Below are 16,094 nucleotides of genomic sequence, written 5' to 3'. Positions count from 1 at the left end.
CAATTGAGTGATTAAACAGCTCTTCATTTTCTGATTTTATGTTTATGCTAACAAATTTGCTCTCTGAAAAGTGTCCACAAAGCCAAGTCTCTGATTAACACCTTTTCCTTGCCGATATCTCTCTTTTGCAAAGAGATAGGCATTGGAAAATTCAGGGCTATAACGTGTAGATGAAGCACTAATAGGATGCTTTAAAATTTTCATTCTAGTGTCCTTCGTTTGGGAGAAAAATGCAAAGCTTTTCCTTGCCGATATCTCTCTTTTGCAAAGAGATAGGCATTGGAAAATTCAGGGCTATAACGTGTAGATGAAGCACTAATAGGAGGCTTTAAAATTTTCATTCTAGTGTCCTTCGTTTGGGAGAAAAATGCAAAGGTACAATACAGCTTTTCCTTGCCAATATCTCTCTTTTGCAAAGAGCTAGGCATTGGAAAATTCAAGGCTATAACGTGTAGATGAAGCACTAACAGGAGGCTTTAAAATTTTCATTCTAGTGTCTTTCGTTTGGGAGAAAAATGCAAAAGTACAATGCAGCTTTTCCTTGCCGATATCTCTCTTTTGCAAAGAGATAGGCATTGGAAAATGCAGGGCTATAACGTGTAGATGAAGCACTAACAGTAGGCTTTAAAATTTTCATTCTAGTGTCTTTCGTTTGGGAAAAAAATGCAAAGGTACAATACAGCATTTCCTTGCCGATATCTCTCTTTTGCAAAGAGATAGGCATTGGAAAATTCAGGGCTATTACGTGTAGATGAAGCACTAAAAGGAGGCTTTAAAATTTTCATTCTAGTGTCTTTCGTTTGGGAGAAAAATGCAAAAGTACAATGCAGCTTTTCCTTGCCGATATCTCTCTTTTGCAAAGAGATAGGCATTGGAAAATGTAGGGCTATAACGTGTAGATGAAGCACTAACAGGAGGCTTTAAAATTTTCATTCTAGTGTCTTTCGTTTGGGAGAAAAATGCAAAGGTACAATACAGCATTTCGTTGCCGATATCTCTCTTTTGCAAAGAGATAGGCATTGGAAAATTCAGGGCTATAACGTGTAGATGAAGCACTAACAGTAGGCTTTAAAATTTTCATTCTAGTGTCTTTCGTTTGGGAGAAAAAAGCAAAGGTACAATACAGCTTTTCCTTGCCAATATCTCTCTTTTGCAAAGAGCTAGGCATTGGAAAATTCAGGGCTATAACGTGTAGATGAAGCACTAACAGGAGGCTTTAAAATTTTCATTCTAGTGTCTTTCGTTTGGGAGAAAAATGCAAAGGTACAATACAGTTTTTCCTTGCCGATATCTCTCTTTTGCAAAGAGATAGGCATTGGAAAATTCAGGGCTATAACGTGTAGATGAAGCACTAACAGGAGGCTTTAAAATTTTCACTCTAGTGTCCTTCGTTTGGGAGAAAAATGCAAAGGTACAATACAGTTTTTCCTTGCCAATATCTCTCTTTTGCAAAGAGCTAGGCATTGGAAAATTCAGGGCTATACCGTGTAGATGAAGCACTAAACAGGAGGCTTTTAAATTTTCATTCTAGTGTCCTTCGTTTGGGAGAAAAATGCAAAGGTACAATACAGCTTTTCCTTGCCGATATCTCTCTTTTGCAAAGAGATAGGCATTGGAAAATTCAGGACTATAACGTGTAGTTGAAGCACTAACAGGAGGCTTTAAAATTTTCATTCTAGTGTCTTTCGTTTGGGAGAAAAATGCAAAGGTACAATACAGTTTTTCCTTGCCGATATCTCTCTTTTGCAAAGAGATAGGCATTGGAAAATTCAGGGCTATAACGTGTAGATGAAGCACTAACAGGAGGCTTTAAAATTTTCATTCTAGTGTCTTTCGTTTGGGAGAAAAATGCAAAGGTACAATACAGCTTTTCCTTGCCAATATCTCTCTTTTGCAAAGAGCTAGGCATTGGAAAATTCAGGGCTATAACGTGTAGATGAAGCACTAACAGGAGGCTTTAAAATTTTCATTCTAGTGTCTTTCGTTTGGGAGAAAAATGCAAAAGTACAATGCAGCTTTTCCTTGCCGATATCTCTCTTTTGCAAAGAGATAGGCATTGGAAAATGCAGGGCTATAACGTGTAGATGAAGCACTAACAGTAGGCTTTAAAATTTTCATTCTAGTGTCTTTCGTTTGGGAGAAAAATGCAAAGGTACAATACAGCATTTCCTTGCCGATATCTCTCTTTTGCAAAGAGATAGGCATAGGAAAATTCAGGGCTATTACGTGTAGATGAAGCACTAAAAGGAGGCTTTAAAATTTTCATTCTAGTGTCTTTCATTTGGGAGAAAAATGCAAAAGTACAATGCAGCTTTTCCTTGCCGATATCTCTCTTTTGCAAAGAGATAGGCATTGGAAAATGCAGGGCTATAACGTGTAGATGAAGCACTAACAGGAGGCTTTAAAATTTTCATTCTAGTGTCTTTCGTTTGGGAGAAAAATGCAAAGGTACAATACAGCATTTCCTTGCCGATATCTCTCTTTTGCAAAGAGATAGGCATTGGAAAATTCAGGGCTATAACGTGTAGATGAAGCACTAACAGGAGGTTTTAAAATTTTCATTCTAGTGTCCTTCGTTTGGGAGAAAAATGCAATGGTACAAGACAGCTTTTCCTTGCCAATATCTCTCTTTTGCAAAGAGCTGCGCATTTGAAAATTCAGGGCTATGTCGTGTAGATGATGGCCTAACAGGAGGCTTTAAAATTTTCTTTCTAGTGTCCTTCGTTTGGGAGAAAAATGCAAAGGTACAAGACAGCTTTTCCTTGCCAATATCTCTCTTTTGCAAAGAGCTACGGATTGGAAAATTCAGGGCTATGTCGTGTAGATGATGGCCTAACAGGAGGCTTTAAAATTTTCTTTCTAGTGTCCTTCGTTTGGGAGAAAAATGCAAAGGTACAAGACAGCTTTTCCTTGCCAATATCTCTCTTTTGCAAAGAGCTACGCATTGGAAAATTCAGGGCTATGTCGTGTAGATGATGGCCTAACAGGAGGCTTTAAAATTTTCTTTCTAGTGTCCTTCGTTTGGGAGAAAAATGCAATGGTACAAGACAGCTTTTCCTTGCCAATATCTCTCTTTTGCAAAGAGCTGCGCATTGGAAAATTCAGGGCTATGTCGTGTAGATGATGGCCTAACAGGAGGCTTTAAAATTTTCTTTCTAGTGTCCTTCGTTTGGGAGAAAAATGCAAAGGTACAAGACAGCTTTTCCTTGCCAATATCTCTCTTTTGCAAAGAGCTACGCATTGGAAAATTCAGGGCTATGTCGTGTAGATGATGGCCTAACAGGAGGCTTTAAAATTTTCTTTCTAGTGTCCTTCGTTTGGGAGAAAAATGCAAAGGTACAAGACAGCTTTTCCTTGCCAATATCTCTCTTTTGCAAAGAGCTGCGCATTGGAAAATTCAGGGCTATGTCGTGTAGATGATGGCCTAACAGGAGGCTTTAAAATTTTCTTTCTAGTGTCCTTCGTTTGGGAGAAAAATGCAAAGGTACAAGACAGCTTTTCCTTGCCAATATCTCTATTTTGCAAAGAGCTACGCATTGGAAAATTCAGGGCTATGTCGTGTAGATGATGGCCTAACAGGAGGCTTTAAAATTTTCTTTCTAGTGACCTTCGTTTGGGAGAAAAATGCAAAGGTACAAGACAGCTTTTTCTTGCCAATATCTCTCTTTTGCAAAGAGCTGCGCATTGGAAAATTCAGGGCTATGTCGTGTAGATGATGGCCTAACAGGAGGCTTTAAAATGTTCTTTCTAGTGTCCTTCGTTTGGGAGAAAAATGCAATGGTACAAGACAGCTTTTCCTTGCCAATATCTCTCTTTTGCAAAGAGCTGCGCATTGGAAAATTCAGGGCTATGTCGTGTAGATGATGGCCTAACAGGAGGCTTTAAAATTTTCTTTCTAGTGTCCTTCGTTTGGGAGAAAAATGCAAAGGTACAAGACAGCTTTTCCTTGCCAATATCTCTCTTTTGCAAAGAGCTACGCATTGGAAAATTCAGGGCTATGTCGTGTAGATGATGGCCTAACAGGATGCTTTAAAATTTTCTTTCTAGTGTCCTTCGTTTGGGAGAAAAATGCAATGGTACAAGACAGCTTTTCCTTGCCAATATATCTCTTTTGCAAAGAGCTGCGCATTGGAAAATTCAGGGCTATGTCGTGTAGATGATGGCCTAACAGGAGGCTTTAAAATTTTCTTTCTAGTGTCCTTCGTTTGGGAGAAAAATGCAAAGGTACAAGACAGCATTTACTTGCCAATATCTCTCTTTTGCAAAGAGCTACGGATTGGAAAATTTAGGGCTATGTCGTGTAGATGATGGCCTAACAGGAGGCTTTAAAATTTTCTTTCTAGTGTCCTTCGTTTGGGAGAAAAATGCAAAGGTACAAGACAGCTTTTCCTTGCCAATATCTCTCTTTTGCAAAGAGCTACGCATTGGAAAATTCAGGGCTATGTCGTGTAGATGATGGCCTAACAGGAGGCTTTAAAATTTTCTTTCTAGTGTCCTTCGTTTGGGAGAAAAATGCAAAGGTACAAGACAGCTTTTCCTTGCCAATATCTCTCTTTTGCAAAGAGCTGCGCATTGGAAAATTCAGGGCTATGTCGTGTAGATGATGGCCTAACAGGAGGCTTTAAAATTTTCTTTCTAGTGTCCTTCGTTTGGGAGAAAAATGCAAAGGTACAAGACAGCTTTTCCTTGCCAATATCTCTATTTTGCAAAGAGCTACGCATTGGAAAATTCAGGGCTATGTCGTGTAGATGATGGCCTAACAGGAGGCTTTAAAATTTTCTTTCTAGTGACCTTCGTTTGGGAGAAAAATGCAAAGGTACAAGACAGCTTTTTCTTGCCAATATCTCTCTTTTGCAAAGAGCTGCGCATTGGAAAATTCAGGGCTATGTCGTGTAGATGATGGCCTAACAGGAGGCTTTAAAATGTTCTTTCTAGTGTCCTTCGTTTGGGAGAAAAATGCAATGGTACAAGACAGCTTTTCCTTGCCAATATCTCTCTTTTGCAAAGAGCTGCGCATTGGAAAATTCAGGGCTATGTCGTGTAGATGATGGCCTAACAGGAGGCTTTAAAATTTTCTTTCTAGTGTCCTTCGTTTGGGAGAAAAATGCAAAGGTACAAGACAGCTTTTCCTTGCCAATATCTCTCTTTTGCAAAGAGCTACGCATTGGAAAATTCAGGGCTATGTCGTGTAGATGATGGCCTAACAGGATGCTTTAAAATTTTCTTTCTAGTGTCCTTCGTTTGGGAGAAAAATGCAATGGTACAAGACAGCTTTTCCTTGCCAATATATCTCTTTTGCAAAGAGCTGCGCATTGGAAAATTCAGGGCTATGTCGTGTAGATGATGGCCTAACAGGAGGCTTTAAAATTTTCTTTCTAGTGTCCTTCGTTTGGGAGAAAAATGCAAAGGTACAAGACAGCATTTACTTGCCAATATCTCTCTTTTGCAAAGAGCTACGGATTGGAAAATTCAGGGCTATGTCGTGTAGATGATGGCCTAACAGGAGGCTTTAAAATTTTCTTTCTAGTGTCCTTCGTTTGGGAGAAAAATGCAAAGGTACAAGACAGCTTTTCCTTGCCAATATCTCTCTTTTGCAAAGAGCTACGCATTGGAAAATTCAGGGCTATGTCGTGTAGATGATGGCCTAACAGGAGGCTTTAAAATTTTCTTTCTAGTGTCCTTCGTTTGGGAGAAAAATGCAAAGGTACAAGACAGCTTTTCCTTGCCAATATCTCTCTTTTGCAAAGAGCTGCGCATTGGAAAATTCAGGGCTATGTCGTGTAGACGATGGCCTAACAGGAGGCTTTAAAATTTTCTTTCTAGTGTCCTTCGTTTGGAAGAAAAATGCAAAGGTACAAGACAGCTTTTCCTTGCCAATATCTCTCTTTTGCAAAGAGCTGCGCATTGGAAAATTCAGGGCTATGTCGTGTAGATGATGGCCTAACAGGAGGCTTTAAAATGTTCTTTCTAGTGTCCTTCGTTTGGGAGAAAACTGCAATGGTACAAGACAGCTTTTCCTTGCCAATATCTCTCTTTTGCAAAGAGCTGCGCATTGGAAAATTCAGGGCTATGTCGTGTAGATGATGGCCTAACAGGAGGCTTTAAAATTTTCTTTCTAGTGTCCTTCGTTTGGGAGAAAAATGCAAAGGTACAAGACAGCTTTTCCTTGCCAATATCTCTCTTTTGCAAAGAGCTACTCATTGGAAAATTCAGGGCTATGTCGTGTAGATGATGGCCTAACAGGAGGCTTTAAAATTTTCTATCTAGTGACCTTCGTTTGGGAGAAAAATGCAAAGGTACAAGACAGCTTTTCCTTGCCAATATCTCTCTTTTGCAAAGAGCTGCGCATTGGAAAATTCAGGGCTATGTCGTGTAGATGATGGCCTAACAGGAGGCTTTAAAATTTTCTTTCTAGTGTCCTTCGTTTGGGAGAAAAATGCAATGGTACAAGACAGCTTTTCCTTGCCAATATCTCTCTTTTGCAAAGAGCTGCGCATTGGAAAATTCAGGGCTATGTCGTGTAGATTATGGCCTAACAGGAGGCTTTAAAATTTTCTTTCTAGTGACCTTCGTTTGGGAGAAAAATGCAAAGGTACAAGACAGCTTTTCCTTGCCAATATCTCTCTTTTGCAAAGAGCTGCGCATTGGAAAATTCAGGGCTATGTCGTGTAGATGATGGCCTAACAAGAGGCTTTAAAATTTTCATTCTAGTGTCTTTCGTTTGGGAGAAAAATGCAAAAGTACAATGCTGCTTTTCCTTGCCGATATCTCTCTTTTGCAAAGAGATAGGCATTGGAAAATGCAGGGCTATAACGTGTAGATGAAGCACTAACAGGAGGCTTTAAAATTTTCATTCTAGTGTCTTTCGTTTGGGAGAAAAATGCAAAGGTACAATACAGCTTTTCCTTGCCGATATCTCTCTTTTGCAAAGAGATAGGCATTGGAAAATTCAGGGCTATATCGTGTAGATGAAGCACTAACAGGAGGCTTAAAAATTTTCATTCTAGTGTCCTTCGTTTGGGAGAAAAATGCAAAGGTACAAGACAGCTTTTCCTTGCCAATATCTCTCTTTTGCAAAGAGCTGCGCATTGGAAAATTCAGGGCTATGTCGTGTAGATGATGGCCTAACAGGAGGCTTTAAAATTTTCTTTCTAGTGTCCTTCGTTTGGGAGAAAAATGCAATGGTACAAGACAGCTTTTCCTTGCCAATATCTCTCTTTTGCAAAGAGCTGCGCATTGGAAAATTCAGGGCTATGTCGTGTAGATTATGGCCTAACAGGAGGCTTTAAAATTTTCTTTCTAGTGACCTTCGTTTGGGAGAAAAATGCAAAGGTACAAGACAGCTTTTCCTTGCCAATATCTCTCTTTTGCAAAGAGCTGCGCATTGGAAAATTCAGGGCTATGTCGTGTAGATGATGGCCTAACAAGAGGCTTTAAAATTTTCATTCTAGTGTCTTTCGTTTGGGAGAAAAATGCAAAAGTACAATGCTGCTTTTCCTTGCCGATATCTCTCTTTTGCAAAGAGATAGGCATTGGAAAATGCAGGGCTATAACGTGTAGATGAAGCACTAACAGGAGGCTTTAAAATTTTCATTCTAGTGTCTTTCGTTTGGGAGAAAAATGCAAAGGTACAATACAGCTTTTCCTTGCCGATATCTCTCTTTTGCAAAGAGATAGGCATTGGAAAATTCAGGGCTATAACGTGTAGATGAAGCACTAACAGGAGGCTTAAAAATTTTCATTCTAGTGTCCTTCGTTTGGGAGAAAAATGCAAAGGTACAATACAGCTTTTCCTTGCCAATATCTCTCTTTTGCAAAGAGATAGGCATTGGAAAATTCAGGGCTATAACGTGTAGATGAAGCACTAACAGGAGGCTTTAAAATTTTCATTCTAGTGTCTTTCGTTTGGGAGAAAAATGCAAAGGTACAATACAGCTTTTCCTTGCCAATATCTCTCTTTTGCAAAGAGCTACGGATTGGAAAATTCAGGGCTATGTCGTGTAGATGATGGCCTAACAGGAGGCTTTAAAATTTTCTTTCTAGTGTCCTTCGTTTGGGAGAAAAATGCAAAGGTACAAGACAGCTTTTCCTTGCCAATATCTCTCTTTTGCAAAGAGCTACGCATTGGAAAATTCAGGGCTATGTCGTGTAGATGATGGCCTAACAGGAGGCTTTAAAATTTTCTTTCTAGTGTCCTTCGTTTGGGAGAAAAATGCAATGGTACAAGACAGCTTTTCCTTGCCAATATCTCTCTTTTGCAAAGAGCTGCGCATTGGAAAATTCAGGGCTATGTCGTGTAGATGATGGCCTAACAGGAGGCTTTAAAATTTTCTTTCTAGTGTCCTTCGTTTGGGAGAAAAATGCAAAGGTACAAGACAGCTTTTCCTTGCCGATATCTCTCTTTTGCAAAGAGATAGGCATTGGAAAATTCTGGGCTATAACGTGTAGATGAAGCACTAACAGGAGGCTTTAAAATTTTCATTCTAGTGTCCTTCGTTTGGGAGAAAAATGCAAAGGTAAAATACAGCTTTTCCTTGCCGATATCTCTCTTTTGCAAAGAGATAGGCATTGGAAAATTCAGGGCTATAACGTGTAGATGAAGCACTAATAGGAGGCTTTAAAATTTTCATTCTAGTGTCCTTCGTTTGGGAGAAAAATGCAAAGGTACAATAAAGCTTTTCCTTGCCGATATCTCTCTTTTGCAAAGAGATAGGCATTGGAAAATTCAGGGCTATAACGTGTAGATGAAGCACTAACAGGAGGCTTTAAAATTTTCATTCTAGTGTCTTTCGTTTGGGAGAAAAATGCAAAGGTACAATACAGCTTTTCCTTGCCGATATCTCTCTTTTGCAAAGAGCTAGGCATTGGAAAATTCAGGGCTATAACGTGTAGATGAAGCACTAACAGTAGGCTTTAAAATTATCATTCTAGTGTCTTTAGTTTGGGAGAAAAATGCAAAGGTACAATACAGCTTTTCCTTGCCGATATCTCTCTTTTGCAAAGAGATAGGCATTGGAAAATTCAGGGCTATAACGTGTAGATGAAGCACTAACAGGAGGCTTTAAAATTTTCATTCTAGTGTCCTTCGTTTGGGAGAAAAATGCAAAGGTAAAATACAGCTTTTCCTTGCCGATATCTCTCTTTTGCAAAGAGATAGGCATTGGAAAATTCAGGGCTATAACGTGTAGATGAAGCACTAATAGGAGGCTTTAAAATTTTCATTCTAGTGTCCTTCGTTTGGGAGAAAAATGCAAAGGTACAATAAAGCTTTTCCTTGCCGATATCTCTCTTTTGCAAAGAGATAGGCATTGGAAAATTCAGGGCTATAACGTGTAGATGAAGCACTAACAGGAGGCTTTAAAATTTTCATTCTAGTGTCTTTCGTTTGGGAGAAAAATGCAAAGGTACAATACAGCTTTTCCTTGCCGATATCTCTCTTTTGCAAAGAGCTAGGCATTGGAAAATTCAGGGCTATAACGTGTAGATGAAGCACTAACAGTAGGCTTTAAAATTTTCATTCTAGTGTCTTTAGTTTGGGAGAAAAATGCAAAGGTACAATACAGCTTTTCCTTGCCGATATCTCTCTTTTGCAAAGAGATAGGCATTGGAAAATTCAGGGCTATAACGTGTAGATGAAGCACTAACAGGAGGCTTTAAAATTTTCATTCTAGTGTCTTTCGTTTGGGAGAAAAATGCAAAGGTACAATACAGCTTTTCCTTGCCAATATCTCTCTTTTGCAAAGAGCTAGGCATTGGAAAATTCAGGGCTATAACGTGTAGATGAAGCACTAACAGGAGGCTTTAAAATTTTCATTCTAGTGTCTTTCGTTTGGGAGAAAAATGCAAAAGTACAATGCAGCTTTTCCTTGCCGATATCTCTCTTTTGCAAAGAGATAGGCATTGGAAAATGCAGGGCTATAACGTGTAGATGAAGCACTAACAGTAGGCTTTAAAATTTTCATTCTAGTGTCTTTAGTTTGGGAGAAAAATGCAAAGGTACAATACAGCTTTTCCTTGCCGATATCTCTCTTTTGCAAAGAGATAGGCATTGGAAAATTCAGGGCTATAACGTGTAGATGAAGCACTAACAGGAGGCTTTAAAATTTTCATTCCAGTGTCTTTCGTTTGGGAGAAAAATGCAAAGGTACAATACAGCTTTTCCTTGCCGATATCTCTCTTTTGCAAAGAGATAGGCATTGGAAAATTCAGGGCTATAACGTGTAGATGAAGCACTAACAGGAGGCTTAAAAATTTTCATTCTAGTGTCCTTCGTTTGGGAGAAAAATGCAAAGGTACAATACAGCTTTTCCTTGCCAATATCTCTCTTTTGCAAAGAGATAGGCATTGGAAAATTCAGGGCTATGTCGTGTAGATGATGGCCTAACAGGAGGCTTTAAAATTTTCTTTCTAGTGTCCTTCGTTTGGGAGAAAAATGCAAAGGTACAAGACAGCTTTTCCTTGCCAATATCTCTCTTTTGCAAAGAGCTACGCATTGGAAAATTCAGGGCTATGTCGTGTAGATGATGGCCTAACAGGAGGCTTTAAAATTTTCTTTCTAGTGTCCTTCGTTTGGGAGAAAAATGCAATGGTACAAGACAGCTTTTCCTTGCCAATATCTCTCTTTTGCAAAGAGCTGCGCATTGGAAAATTCAGGGCTATGTCGTGTAGATGATGGCCTAACAGGAGGCTTTAAAATTTTCTTTCTAGTGTCCTTCGTTTGGGAGAAAAATGCAAAGGTACAAGACAGCTTTTCCTTGCCGATATCTCTCTTTTGCAAAGAGATAGGCATTGGAAAATTCTGGGCTATAACGTGTAGATGAAGCACTAACAGGAGGCTTTAAAATTTTCATTCTAGTGTCCTTCGTTTGGGAGAAAAATGCAAAGGTAAAATACAGCTTTTCCTTGCCGATATCTCTCTTTTGCAAAGAGATAGGCATTGGAAAATTCAGGGCTATAACGTGTAGATGAAGCACTAATAGGAGGCTTTAAAATTTTCATTCTAGTGTCCTTCGTTTGGGAGAAAAATGCAAAGGTACAATAAAGCTTTTCCTTGCCGATATCTCTCTTTTGCAAAGAGATAGGCATTGGAAAATTCAGGGCTATAACGTGTAGATGAAGCACTAACAGGAGGCTTTAAAATTTTCATTCTAGTGTCTTTCGTTTGGGAGAAAAATGCAAAGGTACAATACAGCTTTTCCTTGCCGATATCTCTCTTTTGCAAAGAGCTAGGCATTGGAAAATTCAGGGCTATAACGTGTAGATGAAGCACTAACAGTAGGCTTTAAAATTTTCATTCTAGTGTCTTTAGTTTGGGAGAAAAATGCAAAGGTACAATACAGCTTTTCCTTGCCAATATCTCTCTTTTGCAAAGAGCTGCGCATTGGAAAATTCAGGGCTATGTCGTGTAGATGATGGCCTAACAGGAGGCTTTAAAATTTTCTTTCTAGTGTCCTTCGTTTGGGAGAAAAATGCAAAGGTACAAGACAGCTTTTCCTTGCCAATATCTCTCTTTTGCAAAGAGCTACGCATTGGAAAATTCAGGGCTATGTCGTGTAGATGATGGCCTAACAGGAGGCTTTAAAATTTTCTTTCTAGTGTCCTTCGTTTGGGAGAAAAATGCAAAGGTACAAGACAGCTTTTCCTTGCCAATATCTCTATTTTGCAAAGAGCTACGCATTGGAAAATTCAGGGCTATGTCGTGTAGATGATGGCCTAACAGGAGGCTTTAAAATTTTCTTTCTAGTGACCTTCGTTTGGGAGAAAAATGCAAAGGTACAAGACAGCTTTTTCTTGCCAATATCTCTCTTTTGCAAAGAGCTGCGCATTGGAAAATTCAGGGCTATGTCGTGTAGATGATGGCCTAACAGGAGGCTTTAAAATGTTCTTTCTAGTGTCCTTCGTTTGGGAGAAAAATGCAATGGTACAAGACAGCTTTTCCTTGCCAATATCTCTCTTTTGCAAAGAGCTGCGCATTGGAAAATTCAGGGCTATGTCGTGTAGATGATGGCCTAACAGGAGGCTTTAAAATTTTCTTTCTAGTGTCCTTCGTTTGGGAGAAAAATGCAATGGTACAAGACAGCTTTTCCTTGCCAATATCTCTCTTTTGCAAAGAGCTGCGCATTGGAAAATTCAGGGCTATGTCGTGTAGATGATGGCCTAACAGGAGGCTTTAAAATTTTCTTTCTAGTGACCTTCGTTTGGGAGAAAAATGCAAAGGTACAAGACAGCTTTTCCTTGCCAATATCTCTCTTTTGCAAAGAGCTGCGCATTGGAAAGTTCAGGGCTATGTCGTGTAGATGATGGCCTAACAGGAGGCTTTAAAATTTTCTTTCTAGTGACCTTCGTTTGGGAGAAAAATGCAAAGGTACAATAAAGCTTTTCCTTGCCGATATCTCTCTTTTGCAAAGAGATAGGCATTGGAAAATTCAGGGCTATAACGTGTAGATGAAGCACTAACAGGAGGCTTTAAAATTTTCATTCTAGTGTCTTTCGTTTGGGAGAAAAATGCAAAGGTACAATACAGCTTTTCCTTGCCGATATCTCTCTTTTGCAAAGAGCTAGGCATTGGAAAATTCAGGGCTATAACGTGTAGATGAAGCACTAACAGTAGGCTTTAAAATTTTCATTCTAGTGTCTTTAGTTTGGGAGAAAAATGCAAAGGTACAATACAGCTTTTCCTTGCCAATATCTCTCTTTTGCAAAGAGCTGCGCATTGGAAAATTCAGGGCTATGTCGTGTAGATGATGGCCTAACAGGAGGCTTTAAAATTTTCTTTCTAGTGTCCTTCGTTTGGGAGAAAAATGCAAAGGTACAAGACAGCTTTTCCTTGCCAATATCTCTCTTTTGCAAAGAGCTACGCATTGGAAAATTCAGGGCTATGTCGTGTAGATGATGGCCTAACAGGAGGCTTTAAAATTTTCTTTCTAGTGACCTTCGTTTGGGAGAAAAATGCAAAGGTACAAGACAGCTTTTTCTTGCCAATATCTCTCTTTTGCAAAGAGCTGCGCATTGGAAAATTCAGGGCTATGTCGTGTAGATGATGGCCTAACAGGAGGCTTTAAAATGTTCTTTCTAGTGTCCTTCGTTTGGGAGAAAAATGCAATGGTACAAGACAGCTTTTCCTTGCCAATATCTCTCTTTTGCAAAGAGCTACGCATTGGAAAATTCAGGGCTATGTCGTGTAGATGATGGCCTAACAGGAGGCTTTAAAATTTTCTTTCTAGTGTCCTTCGTTTGGGAGAAAAATGCAATGGTACAAGACAGCTTTTCCTTGCCAATATATCTCTTTTGCAAAGAGCTGCGCATTGGAAAATTCAGGGCTATGTCGTGTAGATGATGGCCTAACAGGAGGCTTTAAAATTTTCTTTCTAGTGTCCTTCGTTTGGGAGAAAAATGCAATGGTACAAGACAGCATTTACTTGCCAATATCTCTCTTTTGCAAAGAGCTACGGATTGGAAAATTCAGGGCTATGTCGTGTAGATGATGGCCTAACAGGAGGCTTTAAAATTTTCTTTCTAGTGTCCTTCGTTTGGGAGAAAAATGCAAAGGTACAAGACAGCTTTTCCTTGCCAATATCTCTTTTGCAAAGAGCTACGCATTGGAAAATTCAGGGCTATGTCGTGTAGATGATGGCCTAACAGGAGGCTTTAAAAATTTCTTTCTAGTGTCCTTCGTTTGGGAGAAAAATGCAATGGTACAAGACAGCTTTTCCTTGCCAATATCTCTCTTTTGCAAAGAGCTGCGCATTGGAAAATTCAGGGCTATGTCGTGTAGATGATGGCCTAACAGGAGGCTTTAAAATGTTCTTTCTAGTGTCCTTCGTTTGGGAGAAAACTGCAATGGTACAAGACAGCTTTTCCTTGCCAATATCTCTCTTTTGCAAAGAGCTGCGCATTGGAAAATTCAGGGCTATGTCGTGTAGATGATGGCCTAACAGGAGGCTTTAAAATTTTCTTTCTAGTGTCCTTCGTTTGGGAGAAAAATGCAATGGTACAAGACAGCTTTTCCTTGCCAATATCTCTATTTTGCAAAGAGCTGCGCATTGGAAAATTCAGGGCTATGTCGTGTAGATGATGGCCTAACAGGAGGCTTTAAAATTTTCTTTCTAGTGACCTTCGTTTGGGAGAAAAATGCAAAGGTACAAGACAGCTTTTTCTTGCCAATATCTCTCTTTTGCAAAGAGCTGCGCATTGGAAAATTCAGGGCTATGTCGTGTAGATGATGGCCTAACAGGAGGCTTTAAAATGTTCTTTCTAGTGTCCTTCGTTTGGGAGAAAAATGCAATGGTACAAGACAGCTTTTCCTTGCCAATATCTCTCTTTTGCAAAGAGCTGCGCATTGGAAAATTCAGGGCTATGTCGTGTAGATGATGGCCTAACAGGAGGCTTTAAAATTTTCTTTCTAGTGTCCTTCGTTTGGGAGAAAAATGCAAAGGTACAAGACAGCTTTTCCTTGCCAATATCTCTCTTTTGCAAAGAGCTACGCATTGGAAAATTCAGGGCTATGTCGTGTAGATGATGGCCTAACAGGAGGCTTTAAAATTTTCTTTCTAGTGTCCTTCGTTTGGGAGAAAAATGCAATGGTACAAGACAGCTTTTCCTTGCCAATATATCTCTTTTGCAAAGAGCTGCGCATTGGAAAATTCAGGGCTATGTCGTGTAGATGATGGCCTAACAGGAGGCTTTAAAATTTTCTTTCTAGTGTCCTTCGTTTGGGAGAAAAATGCAATGGTACAAGACAGCATTTACTTGCCGATATCTCTCTTTTGCAAAGAGCTACGGATTGGAAAATTCAGGGCTATGTCGTGTAGATGATGGCCTAACAGGAGGCTTTAAAATTTTCTTTCTAGTGTCCTTCGTTTGGGAGAAAAATGCAAAGGTACAAGACAGCTTTTCCTTGCCAATATCTCTCTTTTGCAAAGAGCTACGCATTGGAAAATTCAGGGCTATGTCGTGTAGATGATGGCCTAACAGGAGGCTTTAAAAATTTCTTTCTAGTGTCCTTCGTTTGGGAGAAAAATGCAATGGTACAAGACAGCTTTTTCTTGCCAATATCTCTCTTTTGCAAAGAGCTGCGCATTGGAAAATTCAGGGCTATGTCGTGTAGACGATGGCCTAACAGGAGGCTTTAAAATTTTCTTTCTAGTGTCCTTCGTTTGGAAGAAAAATGCAAAGGTACAAGACAGCTTTTCCTTGCCAATATCTCTCTTTTGCAAAGAGCTGCGCATTGGAAAATTCAGGGCTATGTCGTGTAGATGATGGCCTAACAGGAGGCTTTAAAATGTTCTTTCTAGTGTCCTTCGTTTGGGAGAAAACTGCAATGGTACAAGACAGCTTTTCCTTGCCAATATCTCTCTTTTGCAAAGAGCTGCGCATTGGAAAATTCAGGGCTATGTCGTGTAGATGATGGCCTAACAGGAGGCTTTAAAATTTTCTTTCTAGTGTCCTTCGTTTGGGAGAAAAATGCAAAGGTACAAGACAGCTTTTCCTTGCCAATATCTCTCTTTTGCAAAGAGCTACTCATTGGAAAATTCAGGGCTATGTCGTGTAGATGATGGCCTAACAGGAGGCTTTAAAATTTTCTATCTAGTGACCTTCGTTTGGGAGAAAAATGCAAAGGTACAAGACAGCTTTTCCTTGCCAATATCTCTCTTTTGCAAAGAGCTGCGCATTGGAAAATTCAGGGCTATGTCGTGTAGATGATGGCCTAACAGGAGGCTTTAAAATTTTCTTTCTAGTGTCCTTCGTTTGGGAGAAAAATGCAATGGTACAAGACAGCTTTTCCTTGCCAATATCTCTCTTTTGCAAAGAGCTGCGCATTGGAAAATTCAGGGCTATGTCGTGTAGATTATGGCCTAACAGGAGGCTTTAAAATTTTCTTTCTAGTGACCTTCGTTTGGGAGAAAAATGCAAAGGTACAAGACAGCTTTTCCTTGCCAATATCTCTCTTTTGCAAAGAGCCGCGCATTGGAAAATTCAGGGCTATGTCGTGTAGATGATGGCCTAACAAGAGGCTTTAAAATTTTCATTCTAGTGTCTTTCGTTTGGGAGAAAAATGCAAAAGTACATTGCTGCTTTTCCTTGCCGATATCTCT

This window comes from Pseudophryne corroboree, unplaced genomic scaffold (genome assembly GCF_028390025.1).
Source record: "Pseudophryne corroboree isolate aPseCor3 unplaced genomic scaffold, aPseCor3.hap2 scaffold_1743, whole genome shotgun sequence".
NCBI classification, from domain to species: Eukaryota; Metazoa; Chordata; class Amphibia; order Anura; family Myobatrachidae; genus Pseudophryne; species Pseudophryne corroboree.
The sequence above is the reverse complement of the archived record's forward strand: the minus strand, read 5'-3'. Positions refer to the sequence as shown.